Source organism: Macrobrachium rosenbergii, chromosome 13 (genome assembly GCF_040412425.1).
Source record: "Macrobrachium rosenbergii isolate ZJJX-2024 chromosome 13, ASM4041242v1, whole genome shotgun sequence".
Lineage (NCBI taxonomy): Eukaryota > Metazoa > Arthropoda > Malacostraca > Decapoda > Palaemonidae > Macrobrachium > Macrobrachium rosenbergii.
This window is the reverse complement of record NC_089753.1, coordinates 28,107,897-28,119,938: the sequence shown is the minus strand read 5'-3', so window position 1 is coordinate 28,119,938 and position 12,042 is coordinate 28,107,897. Positions and strand designations below refer to the sequence as shown.

At 36.9% G+C, this 12,042-nt stretch overlaps 2 long non-coding RNA genes across 2 annotated transcripts; both read left to right on the top strand.

Moving 5' to 3' along the window:
- Positions 1–357: 357 nt before the first annotated feature.
- Positions 358–895, top strand: LOC136844649 (uncharacterized). Its single transcript, XR_010854946.1, has 2 exons — positions 358–422; positions 594–895. It is a non-coding gene; the product is annotated as an uncharacterized lncRNA (long non-coding RNA).
- A 1,610-nt stretch (positions 896–2,505) lies between these two features.
- LOC136844648 (uncharacterized) lies at positions 2,506–4,359 on the top strand. The gene is made up of 2 exons (XR_010854945.1): positions 2,506–3,257; positions 3,928–4,359. It is a non-coding gene; the product is annotated as an uncharacterized lncRNA (long non-coding RNA).
- The last annotated feature ends 7,683 nt before the right edge of the window (positions 4,360–12,042 follow it).

Below are 12,042 nucleotides of genomic sequence, written 5' to 3'. Positions count from 1 at the left end.
ATTACTTCAAATATAACAGTTTGACTCCACTTGCTCTGGGCAGCATCTGTGAAGGACAAACATTACGAAAAGATTGCCCAACTCTTTGAGTATATGAAGCCATTGGCTAATTTCCTGCTTTCCTGGTTTTTGTTTGAACAGTTTTTGCACAGGCTTTTTCAACCAGTTCTCTCCTTTACAAGAAAAAAAAAAATCAATCGAAAAAATCAATTTTCAGTTCGTGATCATGACTCCAGTCATCCTGTGGTTGACTTTCAAACTGTCTGGGGGAAATTCACCTGGTGGTGTCCTAGAAGCCTCTCGGTCACCGATGGTCCTATCTGTATAAAAGAGGCATAGCTCGCTTGGAGGAGTCCAGTAAACTCGAATATATGTGACCGGGAACGTCTCTTGTCCGCAGTGAGCACCACAAAATGAAACTGGTCTGGTTTCGTGTATTTTCAGTTTCAGTATGAGTTTCATAGACCTATACTGAATTTCCAGGGATCTGTTAGAGAAAGGAATCATTTATCTGCTTTATAAATACAAAGAAATTGTAGCAATTGCATTTTTAAAGGTTATTTATTTATATTTATTTTGGTTTTCTTTTTCAGATGCTTGCTCACATCTTGGTGATTCTCATGACGTTGGGCATCGTTGCTCGGTCGAGTCGGGCGTCTCCCATACCAAGCCCTGACCCAGAAGCCAATCCTGTGGCTAGTCCATTGTTCTGGGGGAATAATAACCTGTTTGGAGGTATACTAGGAACCATCGCCTCCATCAAGCAGCGCTTAATCACACAGCTACTTAGCAACCGAGGAAATCCAACTACTTCTTCTCCTGTCTACACACCAACCGGGTAGAAGAGGAAAAATACTCAAGATGACAGAAGGAACTGAATAAACACTGAATACGCTTTGTGAGTTTTTACCTTCACTCGTTGAGCCTGTGAATGTCTGAAATGGGAAGCGAATCAAAGATTAGACTATTTAAAAGAGGAATAACTAAGGAAATCAATAACGTTAAGTAATCAAACAGTGAACTGAAACTCATATTATGAACCTGCTCAACAAAAAAAGCATTTGTTCAAAGTTTGAACTTCAGAAGTTGGCAACAGTAAGACCAAAACTTCTAGAAAACTCGTGAACCTCACAAAAAAAACGAGGCAAAACGAATGGAGTTAGGCTAATCGTTTATTAAAACTTGTATACAGTAGACTGAAGCTTTTGATATGACCAAAGTTAATAAGAAAATGTCGCGCGAATTCATACGGATAATTATGTTTTATGAAGACTGTCGTTACCCTCCAATGAATGCAAAATTACCCCCAGCTGGGTAATATACCCATATATGGGTAATGCTGGCTTAACTTTGCTCACTCGTGCCCGTTAATTCGCTTTTTTTTAGTTTTTTGAGTCACTAGTTGAGAAAGAAAATGTATTTGGAGCGCCAGGTACTGGCATAGAAAACGATGGTGGCTTATGGTAGACTATGTTAAAAAAAGGCTGCTTGGGGAAAACTTTAGGACAAAATAATAACTTGTTTTTACATGATATTATGGACGATACTCAGTTACGAAAAGAAGTACACTGTATTTTAAAATTCTGATTGTTTAGAGTAATGAAAAATCAATGCTTATTATATTCTCCATGGCACAATTATTTAACAAAAAGATTTTATACTCGAGGATAGACACACAAAAAGCTCTCCCAGGATTAGATAAAAGTAATTTTCAGTTAGCTGGCGATGCCAGTCAAATGAAACTGGTCGTTGTAGACCTAGTAATGTGATGTGAACTCCTTCGGGGATGAAATACCGCCTAATTAGTCAGTTTTCTTACTGAGGGACCTAGCCATTAGGGAGGGGGAGGAGGGCGGGACAAGCCAGCCCAGCTCAGAGCCAGTCCCAAGCTCGGATAAATAGGGAAGCTTGGAATCAGGGAAATATACTTCAGTAGGATGTCTGACAAAACCAGTAATGAATTGATCCGTTCAAGACATGCAACAGTTGGATGAGGCTACAGTGACCCATACTATTATTATTGTTATTATTATTATTATTATTATATTCAGAAGATGAAGAACCCTATTCATATGGAAAAAGTCCACCACCAAAGGGGCCACTGACTAGAAATTCAAGCTTCCAAAGAATATTGTGGTGTTCTTTTGATAGAAGTATAAAAGAAGGTAACAGGAAATACAGAAAGAAGACATCAGTTATTAGAGAAGAAAAAAAAATCCATAAATAAGTAGGTAAAATGTAAGTAAATTATCAAAATACAAGGAGAGTTGCTTTGGGGTTGTAATGCATTTCATCTTTTCTTGAACTCTTGAGGTTCCAGATTGTTCCACTGTCCAACGGTGTGAAGAAGAAAGGACTAGGGATTTAGGTGAGAAATTTTATATATATATATATATATATATATATATATATATATATATAAATATATTCAAGCAGTACGGTCTAAATCAAATTACCTTCCCAGGTTCTGGTAGACTTATTCCCCGTGAGTGCAAATAGAAACGTCCACTTTCTACCGTCATGCACCCACAAAATGAAAGACCGAAATCCTCAAATTTGAAAGAACATCGAAAGACAAGACGTCCTGGCGCCCTTGAGAATGAGTTCAGGATCCCCGCGTTTCCGGACAGTTGACAAACCACCGGAAACAAGTTTCTGAAACATTCAGTGACGCGATGCTCGTCATAAGCATACATTATTAGCCTAATAATGTTGCGTTATTTGTCTAGATTAATTCGGATAGTGTATTAACTTTACATTCAGCGCTCCTTAAGGCGCAACTGGGAATTCCAGATTGATGCAATCTCTAGTAGGAAATCACTAGAGGAGTTTTCCCTAGAAAAAAGACCACACGTTGAAAGCATTTCCCGTGTTCAGACACTAGTACTATGCTACTCAGTAGCCCATTGGGCTATATTCTAGCCATTTATTCCTGCGCTTACGTCAAACAAATGCCTGTTCCACATCCGGTTGATCGATCTATACGCTTCGGACAAAAGAAAGTGCTCAATAATCATCATCGGTTAAGTGAGTAACCGTTATTTAAAAAAAACATTCGGGTAAACAGACTTGGCAACTCGACCAGACCGAGTCACGCTCAATGAACCCACCGAATGGTGGGGACCTGGTCCTGGTCCAACTCGGCCTAGCTCCCATGGTCTGGAATCGCTCTACCTCAAGTTGACAGTCGGTATCCTCTCTGCTTTGAGCGCGGACCGTTGTTCGAAGACTCGACGGACCTGAAGACGATGAATTTCGTAAGTCGCAGTGCCTCTGGTGCGTTCTTTTGTTCTTAGACAGTGTGCGTGTTTAGTTCTCGAAATAATGTTCACCGCGGGAAGGCGGTTTTAGCTAATTTAATAATAGTTTGCTGGTTAGATAAGAACGAAACTGCAAGTGACGTCAATGAGTAAAAAAAGTGTTCAATAGGATTACCGCTACGTTGGTTTTATATATAGCCTGCGCTTTTTATAACCATTTATTATATGTATACCTTTTGTTGCTGTTTAGCCTCAAGGTCGACTTGCTGTGCATAGATATTATGGTTATTGAGAAGTCTGAATGGCTGTTGTTAAGGGCTCAGTACTAAACCTACTGCCGTAGTAATATTGTTTATTTCTGCCAAGAATTGAGTTCCTACGTCAGAGTGAATTTTGCACAGACTGATGTTTGTGTTTACCATGGTCTATAAATTCTTGTGTTTACGTGGGCATAAACAAAGAGACACGCCCATAGATTATTTACTTACATTCATAATTGCTAATTTATTCATTTAGTAAAGGCTTTATGTGATTACTGTTAAACGTAGATCAGGTTTGAATCAGTTTATACACATTAGTAGATAGTTATTTAGTGCATATAGCTGTTAATACGTTTCTTGTTACTTGTTCTCTCTCTAACGGCAAACTTCTTCTTCTTCTGTTGCAGGTATCCTTGGCTATCACGATAATGTGTCTCCTCCAGGGCATTTGGGCCTGGCCCTCCCCGGGCCCTGCCGTGCTGTTCGGCGACTTCGGAGGCCCTCTGTCGGCGGGGCGCAGAAACACCTACAGACACCTGGGATACGGAGCGTCAGCGACTGACGACTTAGGGATTCGTTACTATGGATCTCGGAAACATATCTGGTAGACGACGCTCGGCCTAGACCTAGGAGATGACTTTAACGATTATTTATTTGACTTCAATTATCGTTCATCTGCCAATGAACGTGTATTTTCATTGTTTTATCTTCAAAGAAGATAACTTGCGCATTTAATTTATAGCAATTGTGTCAGTCATTGATTGTTATATACATATATATACCATGTGTGAAAGTTCCTATTTGTTTGTTGTTGTCTTTCAATAAATTGTTGTTGTAGAGACTGTGTTTCCTTGTTTATAACCTGTCTGTGTTGATAAATAGACATACATACATATTACACCTCTCACTCGCTCACTCCCTTTGGAATCTTTCCCTAATGCAGATAAACCTTAAACATCATGGTCAGGCACATATTTTCACTTTCACCATTGCACCACCATTGTCAGTCTTCAACATCTCAAGTTTTATTTTCTACTCACATATCATTTTCTTTTTAACTTTCTCTCACCGCATACTTTCTTCTCACTGAGGTGCCCAGATTTCCTCCGTTAAATACATTCGTTGCTTTCTCTTCTCACAGTAATTTTTTTGTTTAATAACTTTTCAATCAATCCTTCTTTGAATGAATTAATGTAGATATGCAAACACACTGACATATATATATATATATATATATATATATATATATATATATATATATTATTTATTTATTTATATATATACACATCTATACTTATATATATATATATATGTAAATATATATGAACACACATACACACACACACACACACACACACACACATATATATATATATATATATATATATATATATATATATATATATATATATATATATATATATATATATATATATATACAGTATATATTTATATATACATACATACACACATACACCTTTATATATATATATATATATATATATATATATATATATATATATATATATACAGTATATATTTATATATACATACATACAAACGTACACCTTAAAAAAGTCCAAATATTAACATTTCTCTCCGAAAGAGCTCAGATTTGAAATGGTTTTGCAATGTAAATAAGACGGCTGTGTTTACATAAGATAAACGAGTCCATAGCGAGATGCACTCGAGAAGAAGATCCAGTTTGAAAACTCCTTTTTTTTTTTTTTTTTTGTGCCTCGCGGTCGAACTTCCCAATTCCAGAGGTCCTTTATTCTTCCTCGCACCACTGGACCGTGGAACAGCTTCCCTGTTGAGGAAGTCGTGCCATTGGAACGTCAGAAGTCCCAGCGAAGATGGAACGTGTTACTACCCTGAAGCAGTTCTCCTTGTATTTTAATAATTTACTCACATTTTTATCTATTTATCTACTATTTTCATCTATTTTTTTCTTTTCCAACAACTGATCTCTTCTTTCCACATTTGCTGTTACCTTCTGTTACTTTTTACGAATGAAGGCATCATTCTTTGGCAGCTTGAATTATGAGTCAGTGGTCTGTGTAGTCTTGTTCCATATGAATGAGGTTCATCCTCTGAATAATGATAAAAGTAATTTACTCACAGATGTATCCTTACTCCAACGATCCACGAATCGTTTAGCAACCTGCACAATACTTAAGCGTTTGTTTTTATATCAGAACTCACCCGAGAAATCCATATACCTTTTGTGCTCAGATTTTCTTGGTGTTTCTTCTCTATATCTATTTGTTAATTTATTAATTTTTTTTCTTTTTCAATAAGTGAGTGGGATCTCTAATTTCTGTATTTCTCTCTATCTCCTCTTGTTTCTTACTAATGAACACCATAATATTCTTCGGGAGCTTGAATTTCAAGTAAGTGGCCCCGTTGGTGTGCTTGTTCCATATGAATAGGTTTCATCCTCTGAATAATAATAATAATAATAATAATAATAATAGGGGAGTTTTCATTACCAGGAATAAAATAAAATATACCTAACAACACACACACACACAAGGAAACGAAGATAAACAGCCAGGACATAAATAAATAACTCAAAATTCTAAAGGAATAAATTAAAAATAGCCTCAAATCAAGGCCCGGGACCCACTATAAGTAGCAGAGCCTTCTCTCCAGAGGCTCCTGAAATAAAACAATTCGCGAGGAATCCTGTTCCCATCGTCGGCATATAGCTGCAGGCTGTGACCACCCATCTGCAACAACAAAGTAGAGAAGAAGAAGTGCAACAACGCATGGAGGGGCGGCTTGGTAGCACGCGTGCATCCTCCTTGTACCACGCCTGCCAGACGACTGGCTGCGCTGAAGTTCTGACGTAAGAGGCACCCAGTAGCCAATGAGCAACTACAATGCTCGTGACGTCATCTATTTTTTTCCGAAACGTCTGAATTATGTAGATATAAGATAAGTTTTTCTGCATATTAACGTTCAGTCTTGATGCCTTCAGCATGTGGTAAAGGTGTGGCTGTTGAGTGCAGATTATTAGATGCTGAGTATATGTATTGTACTGATGGGAAGATATTACGAATTAATCCCATATATATATATATATATATATATATATATATATATTTATATATATATATATATATATATATATATATATATATATATATATATATATATTTTAAAGATTAACACCATGACTTGATTAAGCTTAACGGGAGAAGGAAAACAAAACTCCTGTCTCCTACTCGGGAACAAGAAAATTAAAATAGGAAGAAATTGATAAAAAATATCTCGTATTATACAGTAGAGACAATAGACTTATTGTTATTATTATAATTACTATTATTATTATTATGATTATTATTATTATTAGAAGAAGAAGAATATGAACCTCGTCCATACGGAACAAGCTCACAGGGGCAACTGACTTGAAATTCAAGCTTCCAAAGAATATGACCCTCATAAACAAACACAAACTTAAACAAGCACAAACAAGGAGAAATGGAAAGAAAAAAGGGAGCCGTTTCAAAGGCAAATCCCGACTATTACTACCACTATTAGTAGTAGTAGTACTACTACAAAGTTGCCCCGTGCCCTGCCGAGCCCCAGGGAACAATCCTGATACGTAACCAAACCTGCAAAAATGGTTCCCGCCCCTGAGAGACACCACTTCGACAAAAACGGCCCCCTTGGCTTAGTCTAAGGAGCTACTGCTGTAGCCGTACCAGGCGCAGGAATGCAGGATTTCGACAGGAACCAAGGATACCTTCCCTGCAGGAAGAAGGGGTGGGTGGTAGTGCATCAATGTTTACCTCCTGCAGCGCACTGAAGGCAACGATTAAGGTTCTATGCAGCGTCCCTTTAATATGCCTCTCTCCATTCTCTTTCTTCCATCTGAACATTCCACCACCTTCTAACATTCTAACCGCGAGGTTTTCCTTCGGTTACACCTTTCAAACCTTTCTACTCTCAATTTCTCTGTCAGCGCTGAATGACCTCATTATAGGTCTAGTCGCTTGCTGGGTCTTTTGCCTAAAATTTATAGTTCAGTCCCAATTCCAAAGACACCTCTGCATTCTGTAAGTCCTTCATCTCAAAAGAAAACTCGTCAGTCAATTTGAAATAAGTGAATTATTTGTTTATTTATTTTAGTAATTCGTTCGTGAGACGAGATTCATCAAAATGGTGATAATTAAAATCTCCATATCCATAGTTTATGACTAGACAGTGACCCCAACAAAGTTCAGGGGTCGTTATCTAGGACTAATATTTCTTGGGAGTTATTATCTTTATGATTTTCACAGTCTTTTGTTTATGTTTTTACGGTCATCCCCAATGGGCTTGTACTAAACACGCTGCAAAGGTGGATGCATACCGAGTTAAAGTCTTTAGTGGTCACTGTCTAGGAAATGTAAGACGGATGAAAGACCATATGAAAGGAGGTACAGTAAAAGGAGTGAAAGGGGTTGCAGCTATAGGCCGAAGGGACGCTGCAAAGAACCTTAGCAATGCGTGTAGTGCCCTGCGAGAGGTGCACTGATGGCACCGCCCTCCACCCTCTAAGAAGGAGGTGTCCTTGGTTCCTGTCGAAATCCAGTATTCCTGCGCCTGGTGGTACATACTACTAAAGCACTAAGCTACTGTTGCTTGTTTAGTTTTCTGTAAAAGAAAAGCATTGAGATGGTTTTGTCTGTCTGTCTGCACTTTTTCTGTCAGGTCTTTTACTGTCTGCACATTTTCTGTCAGCACTTTTCTGTCAGCACTTTTACTGTCCCACTTTATCTGTCATAATTTTTTCCGTCCGCACTTTTTCTGTCAGCACTTTTTCCGTCAGGACTTTTACTCTCTGCACATTTTCTGTCAGCACTTTTCTGTCAGCACTTTTACTGTCCCACTTTATCTGTCAGCATTTTTTCCGTCCGCACTTTTTCTGTCAGCACTTTTTCTGTCAGGACTTACTGTCTGCATATTTTCTGTCAGCACTTTTCTGTCAGCACTTTTACTGTCCCACTTTATCTGTCATCATTTTTTCTGTCCGCACTCTTTCTGTCAGCACTTTTTCTGTCAGCACTTTTAATGTCCGCACTTATTCTGTCAGCACTTTTTCTGTCAGCACTTTTACTGTCTGCACTTTTTCTGTCAGCACTTTTCTGTCCGAACTTTTCTGTCAGCACTTTTACTGTCAGCACTTTTTCTGTCAGCACTTTTACTGTCAGCACTTTTGCTGTCCGCACTTTTTCTGTCAGCACTTTTGCTGTCCGCACTTTTCTGTCAGCGATTACTGTCCGCACTTTTACTGTCCCCGCTTTTTCCGTCAGCGCTTTTTCTGTCAGCACTTTTCTGTCAGCACTTTTACTGTCCGCACTTTTTCTGCCCAGAACTTTTTCTGTCAGCACTTTTACTGTCCGCACTTTTTCCGTCAGCACTTTTTCTATCAGCACTTTTACTGTCCGCACTTTTTCCGTCAGCAATTTTTCTGGCAGCACTTTTCTGTCAGCACTTTTACTGTCCGCACTTTTTCTGTCCCCACTTTTTCTGTCCGCCCTCAGATCCTTAAGGAAAGATCCTTAAGATTTTATGAAATTTAGGCTGCCAAGCCAACCACGGGGGTGAGGGGGGCACACTTTCAGCTATTCAGCGCTTAATGAAACAGTGAAAAGAGGTGGAACTGGAGTGGTTGGACAGCAAAATCAAGAGATCCAGAAAGCAAAGGAGGTGAAGTACAAGGCTAATAAGTAAAAAATGCGCCGAAGTTTCTTCGGCGCAATTGAGTTTTCTGTACAGCCGCTACAGCTTATAATCAAGGCCACCGAAAATGGATCTATCTTTCGGTGGTCTCGGTATAGCGCTGTATGAGCCGCGGCCCTTGAAACTTTAACCACGGGCCAGTGGTGGCCTTTCCTATAGCGTTGCCATAAGCACGATCATGGCTAATTTTAACCTTAAATAAAATAAAAACTACTGAGGCTAGAGGGCTGGAATTTGGTATGTTTGATGACTGGAGGGTGGATGATCAACATACCAATTTGCAGCCCTCTAGCCTCGGTAGTTTTTAAGATCTGAGGGCGGACTGAAAAGTGCGGACGGACAGACAAATCCGGCACAATAGTTTTCTTTGACTGAAAACTAATAAGAAAATGGCTGCAGTTTATGGCCGAAGGGACACTGTAAACGCCCTTTGGTATTGCCTACAGTGCACCAGGTGAGGAAACTCACCCTTGAAAGTCATCACTCCAAAATGACATGTTTATGACATTCTCATTCGATGAGTGCAACTATTATTATTATTATTATTATTATTATTATTATTATTATTATTATTATTATTATTAAGAACAAGCCCACCAAAGGGGCCACTGACTTGAAATTCAAGCTTCCAAAGAATGCTATTATTATTATTATTATTATTATTATTATTATTATTATTATTATTATTATTATTATTATTATTATTATTTATTATTATTATTATTATTATTCAGTAGATGAGCCCTATTCATATGGAACAAGCCCACCAAAGGGGCCACTGACTTGAAATTCAAGCTTCCAAAGAATATTGTTATTATTATTACTATTCAGTAGATGAACCCTATTCATATGGAAGAAGCCCACCAAAGGGGTCCATTGACTTGAAATTCAAGCTTCCGAAGAATATTAAGTGTTCATTAAGAAGACGTACGAGGAAGTAAAGGAAAATACAGAAAGAAGAGACCCCAGTTATTAAAAAAGAAAAAAAATTAGTAAGTAGATAAATAGACAAAGTGTATTAAAATGCAAGAAGAATAGTAGCATGGTAATGAGCCGAAAGGATTCATAGCCTCATTTTGCGCTTCAGAGAATTCAAATGACTTATAATTCAGTCTGCGTAAGACTGAAAAAGTTAGGCGACTGTCTGTCAGGAAATATCTCAGACTATATATGGCAATCTGGTGATATTCGAATGATGACGGATCCGAAGTTGTTTTAATTTTTTTTTTTCTAGGAAGAATTTTCTATTCACTTTTCAGCTGCCTCGTTCGAAATTCCGAGAGTGTGTGTGTGTGTGTGTATGTATGCATGTATGTGTGTATGTATATATATATATATATATATATATATATATATATATATATATATATATATATATATATATATATATATATACTGTATATATACATATTTATATTTATATATATCAGGTAAGGGTGACGAAGTGAAGGCCGTCCATCATTAGGTAATAAATTTATTACGCCGACGCATTTCGCAACGACACTGTTACATTCCCAAGGCTAAAAGAGAGAGAGAGAAAAAACGTACAATTTAAAAACGCATGAAATATACAATTTTTTTTCTCTTTTAGAGCCTCAAGATATTATAGACATGCACATCAAAAAGCAAAGAGAAATAAAAATCAAGTCAAAGCATCTGTTAGACCAAAAGCTGGAGACTGACTGACCAGAAAAGGAAAGAGAAGCTACGAAGAAACTGTCATGAACTGCTCATTTTAGAATCGTTATTCATTAAGCAGTTAGTGCCCAAATTCAGCTCTCACAAATGTATCCGGCTTCATTCGGATTCTTTGTTGGTGTGACGGGTGCTTTTCCTTGAATTTTATTTTTCTTTGCTTTTTAATGTACATGTCTATAATATGTTGAGACTCTAGAAGAAAAAAAAATTGTATATTCCATGTGTTTTTAAATTGTACGTTTTTTATCTCTTTCTCTCTGTTTTAGCCTTGAGTATATATATATATACATATATATATATATATATATATATATATATATATATATATATATATGTGTGTGTGTGTGTGTGTGTGTGTGTGTGTGTGTGTGTGTGCATTTTATATATATATATATATATATATATATATATATATATATATATATATATATATATATATATATATATATACATATATATATATATATATATATATATATATATATATTATATATTATATATATACATATTTATATATATATTATATATATATATAAATGTCTTTATATATGTTTATATATATATGAAATATATATATATATATATATATATATATATATATATATATATATATATATACATATATGTATATACACACACACACATCGTGCACGGATCATTGCCCACGTGGGAGAAGTGCCACTGGGAACACTGCCAAAGTGTGAATATTGCCACTGGGAATACTCCCCCCACTGAAATGAAAGATTTATATAAAGATTTATATAACAATACTTTACGAGGTCGTTCTACAGGAAGGTTGTTGATCTCGGTTGTAAACAAAAGTACCGAAAATGCATTCTCTCTTTTATAATGTAAATGAGAGACTGTTATTTTTCATTTGCATTATTGTGGCTTTTTACTCATTGTATCCGATCTCAGTACAGTGATGCACCACAGACAGTAGATGGTACTGAAGTATTTGAAGATTTGTCAGAGGACGGAGGCACGCCGTTGGAATTTACTCTCATGCTTCGAAAGGACCTACATAGGGGTATTAAGAGGAAGAAGACATTAAGAGTATGAGGACACAACCAACGAAGAGGTCAGTCTAT